The 24,693-nt window shown below is 44.0% G+C and overlaps 1 protein-coding gene across 2 annotated transcripts in view; it reads right to left on the bottom strand.

Moving 5' to 3' along the window:
• TRAPPC12 (trafficking protein particle complex subunit 12) overlaps window positions 1-24,693 on the bottom strand; it is a 651,202-nt gene that overhangs the window by 205,103 nt on the left and 421,406 nt on the right. The window contains exon 1 of one of the 2 annotated variants that reach the window (XM_080999064.1): window positions 16,653-16,657. The exons of the other annotated variant lie outside the window; for it this stretch is intronic. The gene's annotated coding sequence lies outside the window, so the exon portion shown is untranslated. Of the gene's footprint in view, window positions 1-16,652; window positions 16,658-24,693 lie in introns of those variants that run through there. 2 annotated transcript variants of the gene reach the window in all.

Genomic DNA, 24,693 nt, shown 5'->3' with positions numbered 1-24,693 from the left:
ATAGAGGAGAAATTTGATCCAGCTTGCATTTAAAGGTGAGCCTACCTAATTCACACTTTGCAAGCAAGCAAACCAATAAATAAATAAATAAATAAATAAATAAACGAACCAAAACACAGCTATCACTAAAAACAAAACAAAAAAACCTGTACAAAAGTGAATTATATTTGGGAGAAATTGTATACAAACATGGGTACAGTGGTACCTCGGGTTACATACGCTTCAGGTTACATACGTTTCAGGTTACAGACTCCGCTAACCCAGAAATAGTACCTCAGGTTAAGAACTTTGCTTCAGGATGAGAACAGAAATTATGCTCCGGCGGCGCGGCGGGAGCAGGAGGCCCCATTAGCTAAAGTGGTGCTTCAGGTTAAGTACAGTTTCAGGTTAAGAACGGACCTCCGGAATGAATTAAGTACTTAACCCGAGGTACCACTGTATATTGGGTGTGTGTGTGGAATGGCACTCAGTTTGCGAATGGAATTTCAAAAATTAGCAAGCTGATGTGGAAATTCGGAGAATTGGACTTCAGATTGGGGGGGAAATAAAAATGGAGAGAAACTGAAATTGACAGATCCACCCATCTCTGTTTAAGAGAAACTGAATATATATATATATATATATATATATATATATATATATATATATGTAGGGACATCAACCAAGATCAAAAGGTGGGTTGATGTCATTGAGCAGGGGCAGATTGGGGTCATGAGGCAGATAGGAGGGATCTATGCACAGCACATCTGCATACACCACCCCCATCCTGAGAACTGTAGTTTACTCCCCTCCCCCCCCCACACACCGAGCTACAATTCCTAGCACCCTTAACAAACTACAGTTCCCAGGATTATTGGGGGGAGGGGAAAATATGCTTTAAATGTATGGTGTGTAAGCAGCCCCAAAGCCCAGAGAGCTGTGAAATGCAGTTCTCCACCCTTGTCCTTCAATAATCCTTTCACTTAAACAGCTTCCCTGCCTTAATTTCATCTTTTGATGCAGTTGAAGGAAGGTTTGTTGTGTCTCAGTGTTATTAGCAATACATATCTCAAGGTCTTTTTTGCTTGCCTTATTTTTGACATTGTGCCTGAATTTGTGCTCTCCCATATTTTACTCATTTGGGCAGGTCTTCTGCTTTTGAAAAGAATTCTTGTTCTCTTTTATAGCTCCCTTGATGCTGCTCATTAACCAAGCTGACATTCTCTTGGACTCTTCCTAACCTGAGATACACACTTTTTTTTTTGAGCTTCTGTTATTGTGGTTTTAAATAACCTCAAAGCATCCTGAGGAGTTGGGACCTCCTTGACTTTCCCTTCCTATTTTCTTTTATGTGTCCTCTCGTCTTTCAGAAGTTTCCTCCTTTTAAGTTAAATGTGGTATGTGTTGAATTTGACAGCGCTGCGGTCGCTGCTTCTGTGCTTGATAATAATGACATTGCACACCAAAACCCAGGCAGCTCCTAAGTTCAAGTATAGGGTTGCACCTCCCTCAAGTCCAATCCATTGCTAACTACTCTAGAGAATTTAAGACATTTGTGTTTCTTTGTTGTGATTTGAACATATGTGCACCTTATCAGTGTGAGGATGTCAAGGCTGGAGTCAGGAGCAGGTCAGAATAAAGAGACAGAGTCAGTTGTCCGTGAAGTTAACTCTTTATTCAAGGAAACAGCATTCAACTCAGCAACACTGAGCAACACAAAGCAGTGGCCAGTACTGAAGAACCCTGTCTTTCACCCCTCCTAAGGCTCCTCCTCTCCCGGATGTTTCCGAAGCACTCTTGGGGGAATCTGCGCATCTCTGGCCTCTTTTCTGCTCTCCTTATTAATCTGTGTATTCTTGGAGACCAGTGGGGAGGGGAGCTTGTCACAGCTGGATAGGGAGATTCCCGGGATGCTCCAGCAGTCTCTTGAGACTCCCCCCCCCTCGCCCAAAAACTCCTCTACACCAGCCTCGGAGCCTGAACTTCTCCCTGTCCCAGGTTCATCCTGTTCACAAAACCCTGTTGTCCCATCAGTTTCCAGCATCTCTTCCCAACCTTCCTCCTCTGGGATCTTCTCTGGGATGCGGGTGGCACTGTGGTCTAAACCACTGAGCCTCTGGGGTTTGCTGATCAGAAGGTCGGCGGTTTGAATCCCCGTGACAGGGTGAGCTCCCATTGCTCGGTCCCAGCTCCTGCCAACTTGCAGTTCAAAAGCACCTCAAAGTGCAAGTAGATAAATAGGTACCGCTCCGGTGGGAAGGTAAATGCTGTTTCCGTGCGTTGCTCTGGTTCACCAGTCATGCTGGCCACATGACCTGGAAGCTGTATGCCGGCTCCCTCGGCCAATAAAGCGAGATGAGCGCTACAACCCCAGAGTCATCTGTGACTTGACCTAATGGTCAGGGGTCCCTTTACCTTTTTATCTCAGGCACTAATTCTATCACATAAATTTATTAGGAGCTGATCTAGTAATACTTGATGAGGTTTTAATTTTTGTGTTAAGCTCATTATCCTAAATTCATGGCCCACCTATGCTATTATGCACTTGGGTTCCTTTTATGTCTGTACAATCACCTTTCTTAAACTCCACCCTACGTTATTTACTTTTGCTGGTGTAACATCTATAGCTGGATGACACGTTCCCTTTCAAGGACTCTTATGGCTGATAAATCATTATGTCGTCCTGGACTAAAGAAAGTGTCTGATCATCCCTTTACAGTGGAGCCTTGGGTGAGCATGACGGTGCTTAATTACAAAAACAAGCCCATAAAAATTCAAAGGTTATCTGGATTAACAGGATGCTGATGAGACAACAAAAGAAAGGAGGGAGGGAAGGCTTTTTTTATTATTATTTGAAAAACCCTGCATTTGGGAAGTTGTTTTTATTGTAATGAACTCCAAGCAATGATGAGAGAGAAGAACTGTCAATCTGTCCTTTTATGACGTGCTGTCTGGTACAAGGAAATGCATCCTTTTTTGTTTGGCAAGAGATGAGAGCAAAACTAGACAGATGCTGTTCGCTTCTCTACATGCTGTGTAGATTCGAGTTCAGAGGACACAAAGCCCAGCTTGGCGGGAGGCCTTTTGAAAATAGATGCTCAAGATTCAATTTGGAAGCAATCTAATGCCAAGAAGAAATGTAGCCCCTTCCTTGTAGCTCTCTCATTTCCTGCTCCCTAACCTAACCTTTGTTTTCAAGACATGTTCGAGTAAATAGCACAAGATGACTTCTAGGCCAATATCTCCTCCCACAAAATGTAGAAATGAAAAGAATTTAGGCACATTAAAGTCTGAATGTTTATTTCTTCAGATTGGGATATTGCAGGATGGTCACCTGGGAGCAAAAGGCCACATTTTCACCTCACACTAACCAACGTCTTGCACATGATGTGCACACACTGCAGCGAGCTTTGACCTCACATCCCCACCCTCCATTTTCTTCTTCAATGTGGCTTTTGCTTGTGCTTTCAGTTAACTTAAGTTCCACCATGTTTTCCAGACCAAAACCAGTGATAAACACTAACTAGGATCAATTTCAACAAGCTAGCTTCAGAAACCACAGTTGAGTGAAAGCAAAAGCCTCCAAACTCTTCCTGCATAATATAGTAATAAATAAAAACAATAATTTCCTACACTCAGTTTAAAAGGCTGCAGATTTTGAATGTGCTTTAATTTGTTGTAACAATTGTATTTTTATTGAGCTGCTTGCTGTCACGGGCTTCTTTAGGGAGAAGTAAAAAAAGGTAAAAAGGTAAAGGATCCCTGGACGGTTAAGTCCAGTCAAAGGCGAATATGGGGTGCGGCGCTCATCTCGCTTTTCAGGCCATGGGAGCCAGTGTTTGTCCACAGACAGCTTGTTGGGTCATGTGGCCAGCATGACTAAACCACTTCTGGCGTAATGGAACACTGTGACGAGTGCCAGAGTGAATGGAAACGTCGTTTACCTTCCCACCACAGCAGTACCTATTTATCTACTCACACTGCAAGCTTTCAAACTGCTAGGTCCCAGAAGCTGGGGAAAAGCAATGGGAGCTCACCTCATCACTCGGATTTGAACTGCTGACCTTCAGATTGGCAAGCCCAATAGGCTCATTGGTTTAGACCATAGTGCCACCCATGTTTTTGGGGAGAAGTAGCAAAGCAGAAATGAAGTAAATAAATAAACGATAACGTCCTAGGGATATATGTCGTTGATGATGTTTCTTCTTTTTATAAAAAATAAATACTTACGACAGAAACATCTCTTTCTTCTCCTATCCCCAGTCTCCCGTGCATCCAAAACTATAATCTCTGGCTGTATTCATGGCTCCAGACTTGCTCTGATGGTACTAATGTGATGTAATTACTCTGGGTTAGCCGAAAATATCCACCCAACGGGGCATCCTGAGTGGGGAACAAATTTTGTTTGTGTTACTATAAACACAGTCTATAATTTTGCTTTGCCCCCATACAACAGCAAAATGAAAGCCAAGTGGAACAGGTTATCAGCATGAGTTAAACTATCAGGTTTAGAAACCCTTTGACAGCAAGCCCCATGAGAAGGTTTTAGGGAATGGATTAAGAACTTGTGCCTGCATGGCAGGTAAATGGATTACCTGAAGTTAATCTGCCATAGTGTAATCAATTTTTAAAAGTTTGTATGTGAAATGTTGTAACTTTCTTAAATTCTAGAAAGTTCTCTCTCTCTCTCTTTCTCTCTCTTGACCTGAGCTAAAAGGGTAGGATTTTACTTTCTTCTGCTACTCTTTAAAAAAGTATTCATCCTTCATAACTTGATAAGCCAGTATGGTGTAGTGGTTAAGAGTGGTAGTCTCGTAATCTGGGGAACCGGGTTCGAGTCTCCACTCCTCCACATGCAGCTGCTGGGTGACCTTGGGCCAGTCACACTTCTTTGAAGTCTCTCAGCCCCACTCACCTCACAGAGTGTTTGTTGTGGGGGAGGAAGGGAAAGGAGAATGTTAGCCGCTTTGAGACTCCTTTGGGTAGTGAAAGGCGGGATATCAAATCCAAACTCTTCTTCTTCTTCTAAGCCTGTGGCTATCCCATTAAGGAAGTTGCATGAGTGGTCATGTTGTTTGAAATGTGCACGCTCTTACACTGAACAGTGAGAAACCAGCAAACTCCAAACAAAAGAATGGATCCCTGATAGTGCGTGGGTTCAGCTTTCACCTTCTCTTTCCCATTACATGGCAATCACCATGGAACATAGGGAAGTTGCCTGGGATCAAATCACTGGAGGCATATAGCTCAGAACTATCTACACTGACTTGGCAGCAGCTTTCCAGAATTTCAGACGGGGGGGGGGGCTCTCGCAGCCCCAATTCCTAGAGATGCCTGGGATTGAACCTAGACCTTCTGCATGCAAAGTAGATGTCCCATCACTGAGCTATGGCCCTTCCCCTACACGATAGGGCATGGTTATCCCATGCCCTATAATGTGTTCATGTTCAGTGCTATTGCAGTTCTCATTTTATTACAGAATATACACAAATACACTTCCTGAACTACAAGGCTGGAAAAGAACCATGTAAGCAGTGTCCATGCACTAAGTTGGCTCAGCTAGCCTGACAGTCCAAGCCCCAGACAGAAGAACTCCACTCAGGCTCCCATTTCCATCCGCCAAGGAATCTGGTCACCTGCTGGCCGGAGGGGAGCCTCTTTCTTCGCCCTTCCCTTTGGGCCGGAATGCATTTCGGCAAGAAAAAATACTGATCTTTGAGTCCTGAAATCACTACTGCAAAGTCGGTGGCTGGTGCTGCTCCTTGCAGCTGTTCTTAGACCCTCTTGGCCTTACAGAATCCACCCCCAGAATTGGCAGGCCGTTGACTCCAGTCCTGCAACGGGTGGCAGGTCCTCAGAGGAGGGCAAGAGGCACAGCCAAGCAAAAAGGTCACTGAGGTAGGCCAAGAAGTAATAGCCTTTTATAAAACGAAAAGGAGGGGAAAGGGACCGAATGAAACTGGCCACCCATCTCTGGAAATGAAGCCATGCCCATTTCCCAGATGGAGAGAGAGAAGAAATCCAGTTGAGAGCTTTCTGTTCAATGTTCATGGAAATGATTATGCTGCACTCTGTACACAAGGGACTCTTCAGCCAACCCAGCCTGGGGTTGTGCATCTTCCCCCTTGTATGTATACGAAGCTCCTTCTCTCTCTGCTAACTTTGATAGTTCTTTTTTGTGTAGTACCGGAGGCTTCATGAGGGCAAGGAATGGTAGTTCAGGGGAAAATGGCTATTGCGGTTATTGAGTACCAATGACTTGCTGTTTCAACAAGAGACAGAAGCATCATGCGTATACCCATCATTCACCTACTTCACACATTGGGTTGAACCTAGTTCTATCAGGTCCATCACTGCCATGACATTCAGTGGGTCTACATTGAGAATTTCTTAGTTGGATTCAGCTCAGTGTAAATATGTGTTCTAATGAACCCAGGTATATTCAAGAGTGGAAAGTGGGAGGCTTCCTAATTATATCAAAGTCTGGGCCCTGTCTACCTAGTTATTACAACGGTGCCTTAGTATTTGTCATTTTTAGACAAACAGAAAACAACGTAAATGTATCAAAGTAACATGCAGTTCATTTTTATGTTTTACTTGAAACGAAAGATTATGGGTGGAATTCAACATCCTCCTACAATGAACAGGTTGCCTGATGAAACCATTTCCCCCCCTCTCCATCTTGCACACTGTTCCATGGGTTCTGCCGAAACCCCTCCAGAGAATTGTGTGGGGTGGAGGGGGGGAGCCCTGTTGCACCTCTCCTTATGGAGGGCTTTCATCGATGGGGCTCATGAGTGAATCCTGACTGCTGCCCCTGCTTGTGTTGCTCACCACCCCAACCTATCCCCAGGCCCCTTGCCACGGCACCTGCCAACCCCGTCCTTTAGACTTCATTCAAACCCCTACCCACTCTCAACTCCTTCAGCCTTCACAATGCTGCCTACCTGCCCCCTTGCTTTCAATCACCCCCCCCCCACAGAAGCTACCTTCTCTCAGCTTGCTCCAGTCCCAAGACACCACTGCCACTCATGGAGGAGAGGAAAATGATGAGGAGAAAGTATTTCTCCCCATGCCGCCTACAGAAGGAAGTTCATGTGAAAAGAGGGCGAGTCAAGGAAATAGATCCGTTAGCAATGCGGTGTTACATGATTATACTGAAGGAGCAAAAACTTAAGTACGTCAACAACTCTTCACTTTCCACCACTCAAAAATGTCACAACTCTGCTATTCTTGCCTCCCCTTTGATGTAACCCCCTTAGCCAAGTTGCACCCAATGCTTACCGTACAGACAGATACAGTAGCTGGAAAAAAGATTACTATTTTACCAGCAACAAAACATTTCAGCCTAGGCATTAGGAAAATATGATTGGGTGAATAGGGATGGGGGAGAAATTTTGTTCAGTTTGCATTTAAAGGTGAACCAATGTAATTTGCACTTTCTGAAACGATACATGAACCGAAACACAGTGTCTGGGACTGGCTGGATGCAGAGGAATGGTGGGAGGCACCAGCAGAGGAACCCCCCAGGGAAGAAGGCTCAGACCCAGGGTGGTGGTGGTCGGACGATGATGCATGGTCAGAGGGAGAAGAGGGAGCAGACTGGGAGGAGGACATGTTGGAAGCTGAAGAGGCAACAGGGTTGAGTGAGCAGGAAGAGGCTGTGGCAGACAGTGGTCCAGAATCAGAGGCAGAAGCCGAGGCTGGAGAGGGGAGGAACCAGGAGGCAGAGAGGCAGGATGCTGAAGAATCCAGGGAGTCTCCCCATCCTGCTGTGAACAGCTTCTCTCCTCCCTGGTCTCCTAGAACATGCAGAGAAATGAAATGGCCAGAGCAGAGTCTGCTAATGATACATTTTGTAAAAAAAAATGGTCCCAAGCTGCTTTTTATAAATTCAATCCATGCATGCCAGACAAATGACTGCTAAATAAAATTCAGTGGATGTTTGGTATCTGTTTAGTATTTTACTATAAAGATTGAAAGAATGGAAATATCATATGACACTCTGTCGGCCTTTCTCACTTCGACCCTGCTACCCTGAACTTCATTTAGTCACATGCATAAGTGCAAAGTGGATGTAAAGTTTTTCATGGAGGAGCATTTCACACTCTCGTTGCAATGGCATAAAAGGGCTACAGAAAGTGCAAGACTGTGGAGAATACTGTTGACTTCACTTAGGGGGCATGTTCCTAAAGCTTTCCTGGCACAATTCTACCATTTGAATTCAGAGTATAGGTATAAACTGAAAACATGACTTATTTATACTCCTGAAAGAACAAAATTGCCTTAAATGATTAAAAATAAATAAATAAATCACTGAATGCATCTGATTGTTTCTGTCTGCCTCTTTCATCAATGGATGCATCCATTGTCTTGCCTCCTAATTTGTTGCGTAGTATTCAGATTTTTGTCGTTGACTGGGAGATGCGTTGCAGCCCTCTATTCCAGCATTTCTTCACGCACCCAAATTATCTCAAATATATAGTTCCATTCTCTCTGCAGTTCCCAACTAACTCCTCACCGATACATTCTTGTTGGCTCAGGGGACTGGTAATGGAGGAAGGAGTTTTCCAACGCTTCAGTTGGCCAGTTCAAACAGGGGTCAGTTCAATAATATCTGAAAGTTATTATCATTGAATGTCTGTTTCATGACCTAAATAAAGTCCGTGGGAATTCCTAGCCATCATTCTTCTAAAACAGGTCTGCATAGTAGACACATGAGCAGATTTCGTGCTTTCAAGACATTCCGACCTGAAGAGCAAATAAGTGGCTTAAGCATATATGCATTGATGAGGGGTCTTTGTGAATCCATTCACACTTATACTTAACACATTGATCCATTCTCCCTCCCTCCCTCCCTCCCTCCCTCCCTCTCTCTCTCTCTCTCTCTCACACACACACACACACAATCCATCCATCCATCCATTCTGTGTGTGACAGAGTGAGTGAGTGAAAGAGAGAGCGAGAAAGAGAAATCCACCCATTGGATGGGTAGAGTGTGTGAGACACACACACATACATACAGAGAGAGAGAATGGAGTCTCTCATTGTGAATGCAACCTTGTCCTCTCTTCCCTACTGTTCATCAGGGGAGGGAGGGGTTAACAGCCCACCCAGGAGGCAAGGTGAGGCAACTGCCTCAGGTGACAGGATCCACAGGGGCAGACAATCTGTCCTCCAAGGAATGCAACACCTGTTGCTGTGCTGCCATTCTTGTTCCCAGGTAGATCTTCACTCCTGCTATGTTCCTGATGTAGGTCTTCAACTCAGCCCTTCTTCCCTGGCAGGTGGAAGAGGTGCCATTTTGTCACCAACGCCCCCATGCAAGCAAATTTCTATTATTTTATTATTTTTAAAAATTGTATAGTGCTCTGTAAGTTGGTTACAGCCAGAGCCTCTTCCCCCTCTTCCCCCTACTTTTCAGCTGACTGGCAGGAGAAGACACTGCAAGCCACATAAAACTAGGCAACAGATATCACAAGAACCACAGAGCCGGTACTAATACTGATACACAAGCTTGGTTATTTCCAGGAACAAAAAACAGGCCGAAGGAGTTGAATGGTGATCATAATCTGGGTTCCCCTTTTTTGGCCTAAATGTTTTCATTGCCCTGAGTGGTTAATAGGAACTAGGGACGTGGGTGGCACTGTAGTCTAAACCACTGAGCCTCTTGGGCTTGCCGATCAGAAGGTCGGCAGTTTGAATCCCCGCGACGGGGTGAGCTCCCATCGCTCTGCCCCAGCTCCTGCCAAACCTAACAGTTTGAAAGCACACCAGTGCAAGTAGATAAATAAGTACCACTGTGGCGGGAAGGTAAACGGCGTTTCTGTGCTCTCTGGTTTCCATCATGGTGTTCCGTTGCGGCAGAAGTGGTTTAGTCTGTGGACAAACACCGGCTCCCTCGGCCTGAAAGTGAGATGAGCGCCGCACCCCATAGTCGCCTTTGACTGGACTTAACCATCCAGGGATCCTTTACCTTTACGTAATAGGGAGCTGCTACGTGGGATTTGGGACCTATTTCAAAATATAGCCCTGTAGAGAAGGTTTTTGGCTCAGCAGAACTCTATATCCACTCCTTGCTCAAACACAGTCGTACGGCTAGTGACAATAGATCAGATAATTATAAATCATTCTCCAATCAAGTGAAGCCAATAAAGACCACACATGCATGGTTGCCTTGCACTCAGTAATATGAGAGGCGGATTCACGATGTACAGTACCTGCCTCAGCAATGCACTCAGTTATTTGCAAGTCAATAGTGTATGCCCCATTTCTTCTAATACTATTTGTTTTTCTCTGCAGTAGTGAACAGATAACTAAAGGGAAACAGCCCAGTACTCGCTCTTTCTTCATGATGCAGCGCATTGATCATCCTGTCTATGCCTTGAAGCAGCTCCATGAAGAATCCGATGCTGGAGTTATGTTTCTTTTCTGCAGAGAGATGGCTGGGCATGGCTCTTCTGGTGCTTCAGAGATTATTTCTATGGACCTTGGCCCAGAGGGGATGAGGGACTCTACATATCCATGTTCTTGGCCCCAGGGCTTTTTATCTCTCTCCCCTGTACATATTACTCACCATTTTCTAATTTCTTTCTAATCCAGCCCAGTCCCATATTTGTTCCCTGGGTGCATGTGACCTGGGATTAAGGTCTTGAGACCGGAGTGTTGGTTAAACATGTCCATGACGTTATTGGTTTCGATATATCTCAGTTTGGTGTGGCACACAGCATGGATCCCTCAACTGGACAGTCCTGGATCCACCAATCGGGCAGAGTCTGCTGACCAACACTAGGCCAAGTCCACTAGCTGAACAGCAATTTGCAACAGGTAGGGAATCACCAGGCTCATCTTGATTAAGTAGGCCAGCAATGAAGCTAAAGACTGAGAATTGGGGCTTCTGAGTATTAGGATTTTAAACGTTTTTTTGTTTCCGGAATATATTTTAGGTCAGTGAGCTTGATTTCATTCTTTTAATCGGAGTACGTGACTTAATGTATGCACTCACATGTGTGAACACACATTGCTTTACTTCTGCTTCCTGTATTAGCATTTACTGACACATGAGCACTTCTGCAAATCATTTTGCTGCCTGAAATGTACTCTGGGAAGATGACTGATTTAGCCTTAAGGGAAAGTATGGGTGGTACTTTCCTCTCAGCTCCAATTGCCTGTGTTGACCTATTTATGTTTCTCTCCATATCTTTATTCAACTGGGATGTGTGTTGTGTTCTTTAACCTACCTACCTCCCCGCATTACGTCTTCAGACACAGGAACGACCTATTAGAAGCACTGCCGTGTTGTTCAATTGCAGCGCAAAAATGTATTTCTTTACTAAATATCAATCTCAGCTTTCCTCTAAGGAAGATGGCACCTATGGTTTCCCTGCATGTCCATGTTTACCCACAGAACAACCATGTTATGGAAGTTTATACTTGATTCTGACCAGACAAGGATTCCTGATATATATTGTGCTCTCGGAGGTTTGTTTGGTCGGAATCAAGTACACACTTCCAGAGCTAACACTAAATACATTACTTCTGGTAAATGAGCCACAATAGCCACCAGAGGGTTGTGAAATTTTGTATCCCAGGCTTTTTAGACTCGTTTTACCCATGTACTATCTGAAACCAAAGGGGCACATTGCTTGCCAATATATGTGAAATATATTGGCGCATTGTTTTCAGCTCTCCTACCCCACTGATCTGTCCTCTTTCTGGATGGTGAATGTAGGATATTAAAATGAGCAACGGAAAAGGATACTTTTCTTTTTTTGTGTGTGCGGATCAATCAATTCTTGACCCCAATTCAACCAATTCTTGATCTTTGATATTTTTAGGTAGCTTGGGCAGAGCGTCCTTAAATCTTGATGCTCCTTTCTTTCTAGTAGTTCTATAATTACTATTAAATATTGGCCACAACTTGTCATTTGAATTTACTGGAGCTGCTGCCCTTAAATCCCTCTTTAAGGCAAGAAATCCAGGTAAAAACTCAAACTATTTCACAGCATAGCACTCCAGTCAATCGGCTTTAGAAATATGAATAGGCGACTTGTAGCAGTTCTTGGTACAAAACCATCCAACCTGGCTGATTTCTGCTTATTTTTTACATTTGCGCCTTGATCTGCAGAAGAATCAAGCTCCGCTAACCAATCTCATATGTAGCATGTGCAAGTGACAGAGGATATCGGAGTCGGTGGCATTCAAAGCTACAAGCCACCTGCTATGATCCACTTATGAAACTGGTAGCACATGGGAAGACTGCCACTCTTGCTGACACATTGCGGGAGGACTCAGCAGAGGCTGTCGCTCTCGGTAAAGTTGATTTCTACTGTAATGAACACAAATTACAATTCAAACATGCGCATCTGAAGTGTTCGAAGAAGGGGCTTGGCAGTTCCAAGTCCGGAAATATTTCCATCCATTATAATGCAATTTTAGATGGCTTAAAAAAAACAAAAACCAACCAAAAAAACCTAACTGAAAATGTGGGCTGCATGTTTTCTTTTACAAAAGTAGCTTGAAGCGTGGGAGGGACAGAGTTCTATTTCAAGTTTTGGTGCAGAGGGAGGTCAAAATAGATTTTTGCGTGCAGCAGACAGGGGACAAGAGTCACAGCAGGTTTGAAAGGCCTGATCTTAAATATACTCAAGATGCAACTGGGGAAAAAATACATTTTTAATTGTGATTACTTTACTTTAATTGTGATTACAGGAACATGAGTGGCGCCGTAGGGATGCGGGTGGCGCTGTGGGTTAAACCACAGAGCCTGGGACTTGCCAATCAGAAGGTTGGCGGTTCGAATCCCCGTAACGGGGTGAGCTCCCGTTGCTAGGTCCCTGCTCCTGCCAACCTAGCAGTTTGAAAGCACGTCAAAGTGCAAGTAGATAAATAGGTACTACTCTGGCGGGAAGGTAAACGGCATTTCCGTGCACTGCTCTGGTTCGCCGGAAGTGGCTTAGTCATGCTGGCCACATGACCCGGAAGCTGTATGCCGGCTCCCTCAGCCAATAAAGCGAGATGAGTGCCGCAACCCCAGAGTCGGCCATGACTGCACCTAACGGTTAGGGGTCCCTTTACCTTTTACTTTTTATATCTCAAATTAACCAGAGACCCAGGTGCTCCTGAAGAATGATCCCATGTGGTCTGAGACAGAGGGCAGGGTGATGGCTGCTCCTATGCTTTATCTATGTTGTGGTGCATTATGTTAGCGGACTGCGAGACTGTCAGAATTTTGCAGGAGGGGTTCAAGGAAATTTAGGCACGTGCACTTAAAGTGGAGTAAAGCCCTCTGCTTCCACAGTGCAACAAATCCACTTTTAAAAAAAGGAATCGGTTAGTTGAGTCACAGGGAAATGCTGAATAACCAAATCATTAACAAGAAGACTTATAAACACTGCACAAGCATATTGGGATGAATATATGTAGGATGAATGTTTGTTGTTCCTCACAAACAAATCAGAACAAAGCTCAGTGGATACCAGGTATAATCTAGCCTCTGCGTAAGGTTTATGCAAACAAATCAGGATAAATGCTCAATAAATAATAATAATTTAAAAGTTTTATTATTTGTACCCCATCCATCTGATTATGTTGGCCCAGCCACTCTGGGCAGCTTCCAACATATATGAGAACATAATAAAACATTGAGTAGGTCATGTAGGTGAGCCCTTGAGCTCTTTAGGAAAACCCTTGAACTCTTTCCAAATGTTGTAAGCGAGCTCCGCTACATCTGAGAGCCCGCCTGCTCATTCCATTGATGGGGCCCCACAGACATCTCTCTCGAAGTCCTACCATTGTATATATGTCCTGGAACAATGTGACCCAAATATCGCTTCTCCCCCTAACCCCATCTTGTTACAGAGAACATCCTAAGAAGCCACCATTGCACATGTTTGTCAAAGGCCTAGAAATGTGGCTGCAAATAGATGCAAACAGTGTTCTAGCCACAAAGCCCATGAGACATTGCTGGACACCACGAGAGCATATGCTCTAGATTTGCACCAGGAGCCTTCCATCTATAGTGTTGTGCACGTGGCTTCACTCCTATCTTGGGGGATCTTTCCAGTGTCAAATAAACTCTTGTCGCCCCCCCCCCCCCATGAGCTATAACTGGAGGTTAAAGATGTTGTTGTAAGAGCCAATGACATGTTTCTCCAGTTGAGGCTGAAGTGGCAATGTGAATTCTGATAACTGGTCTTATCTATTCAAAGTCAGGTTCTAGTTTGTCTAAATATGCAATAAAGATTTCTACAACTGCAATGCTTGCACTCTAGGTCTTGCTGATTGTTTCTTGATTGTTTCTTCTGCGTGTATATGTTTATTATTATTATTATTATTATTATTATTATTATTATTAATTGTTGGATGGGCTGTTCTGTATTTTTATTGAAGGATATTACAGACGATATCTTAAATTACCAGTGTCTAATTGATTATGCATATTTCGGTTCTGTACCTAGACAGCAGAAGGTGAGACAGTTGGATAGGTTGTCATTCAAGTTGTGTTGCCAAATAAAAACTGAAGTGCAGTAGTCTGTGTTTCAATGTACATTGGGGATCCCCTTTATCATCTCTCTATAGGCAATGCTAAATATCCTTTGCTTTATCCAATCTTGGGTTGTCCCAGATTGTTGCATTTTCAAAGAAGCAGATATTCATTTTGGCTTAATTCCCTCACCCACCCCCAGTCATTGCCAGTTGGTCCTAGCTGGGTGAATCTTCAGGTGTTTTATCCTTGGATTCAGTTACTAAATTAAAGTCCAGTCACCTGGCAGTGGGCTGAACAGATTATTCTGTCTCTATTCAAAGTGGCATCTGCGGGCATGGCTCCTCATGCCAGCATTAAAATTATGCTATGAAAAACAACATAAAATTCATTAGTTCTGAGCGCCCACTCTGGCATTTTGGAGCCTGACCAGCTCCTTGGTGCTTTGAAGAGCCCTGGACTATGGGGGAAAAAAGTCGGATTAAGACTGAAGCACAAGTTACACAGGTCTGTCTCTGAAGCTGACTGAACACTGGTAAGAACGCATCATCGTGCCTAACATGAGGCAGCGTGAGCTGCGAAGGTCGCTTGGAGACCTTTGGGTAATAAGCAATTTAAAAACGTAATTGATAATTCTAATACTTGCTCTTGTTGACCCCAACTCATGGGAAGTGACTGTCCGAAGTGGGGGACCCTGTGTATCCCTGGGGAATCGCTGCATGTTTTCGAATTCTGATTTTCCAGGGTTTTAAAATGTACAGGGAGCCTCCTCAGGGACAGGAGGATCCCTGCTTCAGACAGTTCCCTCCATTTTAAAATATATATATATATTATTATTAAAGATTTTCTTGTTTTACAGAAGTAAGTGTAATGTCTCTCGTATTTTTTCCATGTAACATTTTTACAAATCCGTTTCATTTGTTGAGACATTAGGGGGAGGAAAAAAAGGGGGGTGGAGGGAGGAAAGATGGGTGGGGGTGGGGTCGGGTGGCAATGTTTCTATTATGCTTAATGTATGTAGGGTTTGGTGTCAGCGTTGCTTGTGTTGTTCACTTGTGGTCCTTTGGTGGTGAGAGAGGTTGGGGTTGGCCTAGGGTGTGGTTGTTTGTTTGTGATTGGCTGTGGTGATCTTTGTTTTCGTATGTGAGTGGGGTGGGTGGGTGTTTTGGATCAGGTTAGCCATATTGATTTGTATGCTGTTGGTGGATTATTGTCATTGTCTTGTTGGGCTGTGTATGTGATAAAGGGGAGCCCCTCCATAAGATGAAGGTGAAGGGAAGGACAATAGAGAGGCTGATAGTGTGAGGGCACTGAATGGCCCCTGCTTCCCCCTCATGTCTTTCCTCTACACTGAAGAGGACTAAGGATTCCCAACATATAATTGCCCTGCTCTGGAATGCAATGGTTATAGATGCATCTCTTTCTAAGTGGAGGGTTCTTGTTTCCAGTGATTGCTTTCATCTTTTCAAAGTAAACATCTTTTCCCTTTCATTGTCCCACATGATCCTCTTTCTGCTCTGCACAGCTGCAAAAATGAGCAATTTTATTTATGATTCGGCAATGCTTCTGCGTATCCCCTCTTTTCTCATTTGGAGCTTCCAAAGCACCGTCTTCGCCTGCCCTGTCTGCATTTTTAGCTGCTGTGAATAAGCCTGCTCTTCAAGTTCAATTGCGGATACTTATTTTCCTCTTCCAGGGCCATATTGTTATGAAGCTCAAGGAGCTCAAGTACTTTGTATTTATGGTAAATCTGTGAAGTCATTTGAGAGGCACTTTGTGGCAATGTCTTCCTGCATGTGCCTCCTTTTGCTGTGTAAGAAAATGGAGGGAACTGGATTCTACTAGCATTTACAGTTGAAGAGCGGAGTTTCAGATTTGCTAAGACCACCTGGGAAGCCTTTAAAATACGTTGGGTGATTTTGCCCAGTTTTTTTCACGTGAAAGAAATGGCAGAGCCCCTGATTGGATGAGCTTCTCTGATGTCATGAAACTTTCACAAACGTTCTGTCTTGTCATGCAAAGGTTTGTCAGCAATGGAATAAAATAAGTAGTATACCTTCTGTGAGAGGCAGTAAAGCAGTGGAGGATCCTCTGTTGGACAATGTGAGGCAGAGCTCCCTTAAGATTCTAAGCACCCCAAAACTCACAGGGCAGTCTTTCTCCAGTCACCCACAATCATATTAACACATTTCCACTGACCAAGGAGCTTCCTAGATGCTTCTGCTCATCTCCTCTCTGCTTAGCCAATTATAATCATCATTGCCTGCAGGGTCCCACCTGTCTCCAGTCCTGTAGTTGTTACCCAGCCTCTGAGGGTTTAGGCATATTTACAATTCTTCTGTGCTTTATAGGCATGGTCTGAGCTTTAAAACTCTGTGTCCGATCACTCTTTCCTTGCTCCCGAGTATCCCTGCAAAAACCCACTCTTTATCACTAAATCGGACCAAACAACAGTCCATGGAAAACCTGCATTGCTATATAAAGGTAAAGGGACCCCTGACCATTAGGTCCAGTCGTGACCGACTCTGGGGTTGAGGCACTCATCTTTCTTTATTGGCTGAGGGAGCCGGCGTACAGCTTCTGGGTCATGTGGCCAGCATGACTAAGCAGCTTCTGGCAAACCAGAGCAGCACACGGAAACACCATTTACCTTCCCGCCGGAGCAGTACCTATTTATCTACTTGCACTTTGACATGCTCTCGAACTGCTAGGTTGGCAGGAGCAGGGACCGAGCAACGGGAGCTCACCCCATCGTGGGGATTTGAACCGCCAACCATCTGATTGGCAAGTCCTAGGCTCTGTGGTTTAACCCACAGTGCCACCCGCGTCCCGCATTGCCATGTATTGCACTTCAGTTTAAAGAGCAGGTTTTTGCAGGGAAAGCTCTGGGGTGGGAAAAAATAGTGCTCTGATGCAGAGCTTTGAGGTAGGGACCTGTGCCTGGAAAGCACCGGCAAGTATGGATAAGCCCTTAGTGTGTGCATATGTGGGTTTTTTGCGAAATGTCGTGCAGAGGAACTGAAAGCAATGTGGCAGAGAGAAGTCCAGAATGGGAGGCAGAAGCTGAAGCAGGGGAGGAGGGAGGCCAAGAAGAGGCAAGATGAGTTAGGCTGGTGAAGAGTCATGGACATCTTCCCCTCCTGCTGTGACAAGCTTCCCTTCCCCCTAGTCTCCCAGAACCAGAAGGAGCGTGAAGAGAGTGGAAGAGAGGTTGGCTTCAAGTGGCGCAGTCTCTGATTGCTTGGGGAAAACCCTGCAGAGGAGGGAATTTAGACGGCTGTGGGGAGGCAGGGACTTTCAGTCTGATCCATGGGGCAAGACCTACCAGGGATAAGCTGCTGTGCTCATGACACTCTGCCAAGTCTGTGCAGATCATGGTCTTGCTAATAAAGAGTTAACTTGCATGGTGTGATTTACTGCCGTCTCACTCCTGACATGCAAGTGGAAGGTTGGCTGAGTTTCAGAAACAGCTCCCTAGAACAAATGTAGCTTTATTATTATTATTATTATTATTATTATTATTATTCTAGAAAAAGAAGATGAAGAAATGGAGCTGCAGTGTTAGCCTCCCAGCAGGTGGATCACAAGCCAGCTAGCTGTCAAGTGTTTGGGATGCTCCACAAGGGATTTTGACAGATGCATGGGACAACCCATGTTTCATGATGTCATAAAAATGGCATGTGATTGCCAGGTCAGCAGCCCCACCCACTTGCCAAATTTGGCCCGCAAGGCTGATCCTGATTCCTCACACATGCACTATAACTTCCAGCTTAATGGACCACGGCTGCTTAATGGACCACCATCAAATTCCTTATTTGGGTGGGGGATCTTTTAAAGCCAGGCTACAGATGTACCTCATTTAGCTACCCTCAAACAGATCTATTCCTGCTAAATGATGCATTTACTATATTGGCATTTGCTTTTCTCTCCTTCTCTTGGTAAATCTATTGAACAGTGCACGATGGTGCTAACTTTCACAGCAACCTGCCATATATAACATTATGCAAAAGATATCGGATTATTGCAAATATACATAGTAGAACATCAAAGCAAAAATCCAAGAACAACCTGTGTGATCCCTCTCTGCTGCAGGGCATCAGTTTTGCTAAAGAACCACTGTAGTCTTTGAAATGCAAGAAGAAGGATAAATGAGATTCCTGATAGGGACAATTCATAAGTTACTGCAGCAGTACGTGACCCCTCCCTTGTATGCTCTTTCCACTTTGACTTTATAACATAGGGAACAGGAGACTTGATCTGGCCATGTTTTTACCTTCCTGATGTCACCAGGTAGTCATGGCTTGGCCAAATCAGCTTTGAAGCCCATATGTGGATATATAATTAGGTCTGGAACCAGAAGTTCCCTTCTGTAATGGTTGTGTGCCGGAACCGCATGGGTAGGGTCAATGACTGGGGAATGTTTAAATGGAAATGACACAAATCAATCGCTGCAGCCATGTAGTTTCTACTGAATCCAAACATTGCCAGAGCAGTGTACTAAAAATCATGAAGAAATGTGCCAGACCATAGCAGTAACTTCTGAAGATCTCTGGCTTCTACTGATGAAAAGATCTCTGGTTTTTACTGATGAAAATATTAAGGGTGGGACTGCACATTAGTACTACGGGATATTAATTTTTCATACAACGAAGCCTTTTGGGCTGCAATTTCCAAAGGAAGACTGGATTAAGAAGCAGAGATCCTTGTACCATTTTTCTGCCAAAAATCCTTAACCACCATCAACTCCACCCTATGATGATTTTAATCACTGCTGGGGAATTACTCTGGTGTAGTGTATATGCATGCATGACTGAAAAATGGTGCAAGGGTTAAGAAGTCACTTTCATCCAGTGCCAGTCTTCTTCAAATTGTAGCCTCAGCGGTTGCATAGCTTATGTCTGTGTTGTATGTGCATATGTAATACCTCTCCAAAGATTTCTGGGACAACATGATAGATAGATAGATAGATAGATAGATAGATAGATAGATAGATAGATGATAGATAGATAGATAGATAGATAGATAGATAGATGATAGATAGATAGATGATAGATGATAGATAGATAGATAGATAGATAGATAGATAGATAGATGATAGATAGATATAGAGATAGATAGATAGATAGATAGATAGATAGATAGATAGATAGATATAGATAGATGATAGATAGATACTTTTTTTGTATTAGCCAATGGCCATAGCAACAATAAAACATTACAATGTACACAGAAGAAAGGAAATTTAGTATAAAAGCACAGTTTAGGGTTCTGAATCAACAGTCAGATAGTGGCCCTTATTCTGATTGCCCCTGCTAAGAACCGAGCAACCTTTGCTGTTATCTGCTCCATTTGGTCTGACAGAAGAAAGGACACTGTGGCAGTGTTGTGCACCCTGGGATGGTCAGTACGAGTGGGGTGATGATCTCGTTCCTCAGGTCTTTGTAGAGAGTACAAGACAGAAAGACGTGTTTCGGTGCTACCGTCTCCACAGGGGCAAAGACGTTTCTCAGGTGGGATCTTTTGGAATCAACCCTCAAGTACCACAGATGGCAAAACATCCAGTCTTGCAAGTGTGAAAGCACGTCTGTATTCTGGGCTAGCTAGTTTGTGCAGGTATGGAGCCAGAGAATCAAAATGGGAAAATGGAAATTGGTCATACCATGGGCAGACTTTCCTTATAAGTGGCCAGGTTGTTCTGATGCTCGATATATTTTAGACGTTGACAAATTAGACTGTTTGCTTTGGTTAGGCCCATAGTGAGTAGGTGTTGTGGGTATAGGTTGCAAGAGTGGAGTTTTTGGTAGACGGTTTTAAGCCAGACACTTTTGTGGTAGTCTTGAAGTACTAAGGATAGTAAACTGGGGGGGATTTGAGTTTAGGCAGAGCCAAAAGTTAAGAGTTCTTTGCCAAGTCTGTACTTCTACTGAGGGGAAACTTGCCTCCAGTTGTATTGATGCATTTGGGATGCAGGGTGGTACAGAAAAAATCTGCCTTAAGAACTTTGATTGAACAACTTCCAAAGTGCCAAGGTGGTTACCAGTCCAAATCTGAGCCCTATATAATAGCTGTCATGGGACAACATATAATGGATAGTTTCACCCAATATGGTGTCACTTTGTTGTTGTTTAGTCGTTTAGTCATGTCCGACTCTTTGTGACCCCATGGACCAGAGCACGCCAGGCACTCCTGTCTTCCACTGCCTCCTGCAGTTTGGTCAAACTCATGTTCGTAGCTTTGAGTACAGTGTCCAACCATCTCGTCCTCCGTCATCCCCTTCTCCTTGTGCCCTCAATCTTTCCCAACATCAGCGTCTTTTCCAGGGAGTCTTCTTTTCTCATGAGGTGGCCAAAGTATTGGAGCCTAAGCTTCAGGATCTGATGGTGTCACTAGAGTGCAATATTGAGGCGAGCAACCACAATGTTTGCATTCAGAAAGCCCAAAATTCAATCCTCTGCTTTCCTAGGAAAAATGAAACTTGGGTAGGATGACTGGCCACCAAATTCAATGGCTTTAAAAGCAGATGGGACAAATTCAAGGAGGAGAAGGTTAGCAATGGCCACTGGCCATAATGGCTATGCTCCTCCTCCATGGCCGGATGCAGTAATGCTTCTGAACACAGGTTGCTTGAAACTGCAGGAGGGGAGGGAGCTCTTGTGCTTGGCTCTTGCTTGTGGGTTTCCCATGGACTTCTGGTTGGCCACTGTGAGAACAGGATGCTGGACCAGATAGACCACTAGCCTGACACAATCTTCTTATGTCCATATGGAGGCCAGGAGACATAAAGCGCTTCTAGTTTAATGACTCAAAAGCTGGTCAGTAAGTATATTCCTGGAGCAGTAGGTCTTGTGTCAAGCCAACTTCTATACATGCCAACAGATTACAGGTGTAACTTATTCATATAATAGCATTGTATTTTGACTGTGTGTGTGTGTGTGTGTGTGTGTGTGTAGCCAGCTCTCCTCAGCTGCCCTGAAAGCTCTCACTTTCAGTAAATATAAGTCTCAGTGGATAATTATGCTAATTTATTTTCAATAATTTTCAAATTAAAATGATGTACTGTGGATATGTTTGATGGAAAAATGTGCTATTCTGCTGTTTGCCTGAAAATTTGTGTTGCAGTCAATCAGGCTGCTCAGTTACCCGGGGAAATGTTTACTTCCCCCACTCCCCTGCCCCCCAATTTACCAGAAAAAAATGCTACTGGAGATTTCTTTTCTTTGTTCTATGGAATTTCTCCCCAACATGGTCTATAAAGGGTTGGGGAACCTGTATCTCTCCAGATGTTACTGAGAAGCAACTCTTAGAATCTCTTTCCACTGGCCATGCTGGCTGAGACTGATTAGAGTTGAAGTTCAACAACATCCAGAGCCCACAAGTCCCTCACCTCTGGTCTACAGGGTGTTGGCAGACCCTCTAAATGTCCCTATTTTCCAGGGACAGTCCCACATTTACAGAAGCCATCCTGGTTCTGATTTGATCCTAGTACATCCCGCTTTTCTTTCAGACATCCCTATTTTCCTCAGAGAAACGTTGGAGGGTATGGTAGGACATCCCTATTTTCACTGGAGAAATGTTGGAGGGTATGGAGTTATGCAACCCCTGAACCCAAGCTTAAATATGCAGGTGTAGGTCAGGTTGGTTTAGTTGCCAACCCAATGTGGAAATACTTGAATTTGTTAAGAGCACCTTTTAACAGAAGGCACATGTAATCAGAAAGAGAAATTCCTGCCATATTTACCCACGATGAATAGATCATTGTTCCACAAAGCATCATTGTTTCCAATGATATTTCTAAGCAAATGCATCTGCGTTCTTTCTGTCTCTTATATCATATTAAAGGTCTGTCGCAGTTTGCACTGGCGACTTGCGCAGGAAGTTTGAAGAGTAATTTGATATTCAGGTGTGTGCCCCTGATAAGAAAATAAACACATGAAGAAGATTATAATTAACCAGAAGTCAAATACCTCCAAAGGGTTGGTGAATTTTTATCTCGGTTCTCTGAGTGGCTAGAGAAATCAAGCAATCGGATTGGCTTGCAGCCAGGTGGTTGCTGGAATCACTTGGGTCAGAATTTTCTCGCCTAATCACTCGGCACAGATACTAATATAGGGAGCATGCAAAACAGGAGAAAATACAGTGTAGAGGTTTCTTAAAACGAGTCATGCCAGATGCATTTTCGAAGTGATTTCATGAACAAAGAAACTTGTACATCTTGCAGCCTGAACTAGAACATGTTTGCTCACAAATCAGTTCGATGGAACTGAGCGAACTCTGGTTGACAAGTTTTCCTCCATGCATATATAGACATGCAGTCCTTGTAGTTGGCACCCGTCTGTCTTGAAAGACAATGGAGTGCACCTCCAGGGCTAAAGTGAACCTCTGGAGAGTCACAACGCCTACTGTGGCTGTAGAAACCAGTAACTCATAACTGCTGTCTCATCCATTGTTTTTGCTGTGTTAGCAGCACCTCTATGGGGTGCAAGCCTTTCCCTCTCTCCTCACCCCTCTGTGCCTCCCTGCACCAACTAGAAATCTGCTCCAAAGGGTTAGGGAAACCCTAGCTTAGATTTAGGAGGGTTGCAGTGAGTTTGCGGGATAGAGTGGGAGGGAGAGTTCTGTTTTGCTTGTGGAAGTTGCTCTGCACACATAATTATTTAGTGGAAGACAACCCATAGCCATAAATGATACACACAAGTCATCATCAATCTTTATTACGGTCCAGAGACCCAACAAATCATTACAAAGCAATACACAATTCATACAGCCTACCTCCAGGTTAAACAAGCATTTTGTTCAGAATATAGGGATCATTTGTTCTTGCAACCACCGATAAAAACTTTGCCAGTGCTAATATTCTAGCATTTGTCCGGTCTTCCAATAGGAACCTGACATAGTGAGCCTCTGATTTTCCTGGGAAAGGTACCAGCAAGGGTAGTATCAGTTCAGCCCTGGCTTGCTCATATTTTGCACAATGCAACAAAATATGTTTTATGGAATCGATGTCTTGAGCAAACGAGCAAAGTCTGTCCTGTTCTCGATGGTTACCACTCCTATGAAATCAAGGCCTCTAAACCGCTTGGAAGGGGACGACCGAGGGGGGCCTAGTAACTCTGGTTTCCACTCAATTGGCGTCACAGGTTACTGAGTGCTCAGTTTTCGAGCAGCTGGCACTGGGGATCACTTTGCATCTGGAATCCAAGAGTATCATTCTTGTTTCAGCTTATATCCCACCATATACAGTGCAAACACAGATTGAGATACACACAAGTATATCTGCTTCTAAACTTGCCAGCCATTTTCTTTGTCTCATAAAATTTCTAGAATGATGGCTTGGTATGTGCACACCTGTAGTTTGTGCCGGTTGGCAACACTTCAGTTGTCTCTGGGAACTCTATACCTGTGATTAGGCAAGAGGAAAACTAGCATGTAAAATAACTCCTGTTGGAATCCCTGGGAGGATTAAAAAAAATAGTCTACAGAGCATTGTTGCTCTATCTGAACCCCAGACGTATTAGGTAATGGTACCTGATGCCGTGTTTCTGTGAGATTTTCCTCCAGAGGTAGGATTCATTTCAAAACAATCTATTGGCTTCTCAAATTTCCATGGATCTGCAGGGAACAACGCTGTTCCCAAAGTATCTGTCCAGCAAAAGGGGTGGGGGAAACCAGATTTAAGAGTAGAGTACCACCTGGTTTTATTGCATGGTGTTACAGGTGCTTGTGAGCCACCCTTGAGTCTGAAAAGCATTGGGAGATACTGTATACCTTACCATTTGTCAAAAGATATTTTTCTACATTGGACAAACAACCACTTAGTGAGCTGATCATCTGCCAAGCAGAAAATCTTACTACACTTCTGCATGTGATCAGAAAGCCAGGGAAGGAGGGGAGGAGTAAGATGAGCTCTTCCTGCTGTTGGGAAGGAGGATAAGTCACCCTTTATGAAAAGAACAACACGGAGCAATCCCTCCCCTCATGCATTTTTGCAACAGAAAGGGAGGGAGCTGTGCATCGTACTGTAGACCACCTCTTTTAAAGCAACACCTGCCCCTTTAGTACAAACTGCAGCCCTCTTTCTCCATCCTACGCCCCTGGCTCCCCTTGCAGGGAGCGCACTTTGCACTGCAGGTTATCTTCTTTGAAGTGAGGAGCTTATCGCTTGAAACAATGAAGGAATAGGAAGGAGATGGAAGAGGGGTGAATGGGGAAAGTATGCATTTATTTCAGTT

This window comes from Podarcis pityusensis (genome assembly GCF_964106645.2).
Source record: "Podarcis pityusensis genome assembly, chromosome: 3".
NCBI classification, from domain to species: Eukaryota; Metazoa; Chordata; class Lepidosauria; order Squamata; family Lacertidae; genus Podarcis; species Podarcis pityusensis.
This window is presented reverse-complemented; position numbering and strand designations above follow the sequence as displayed.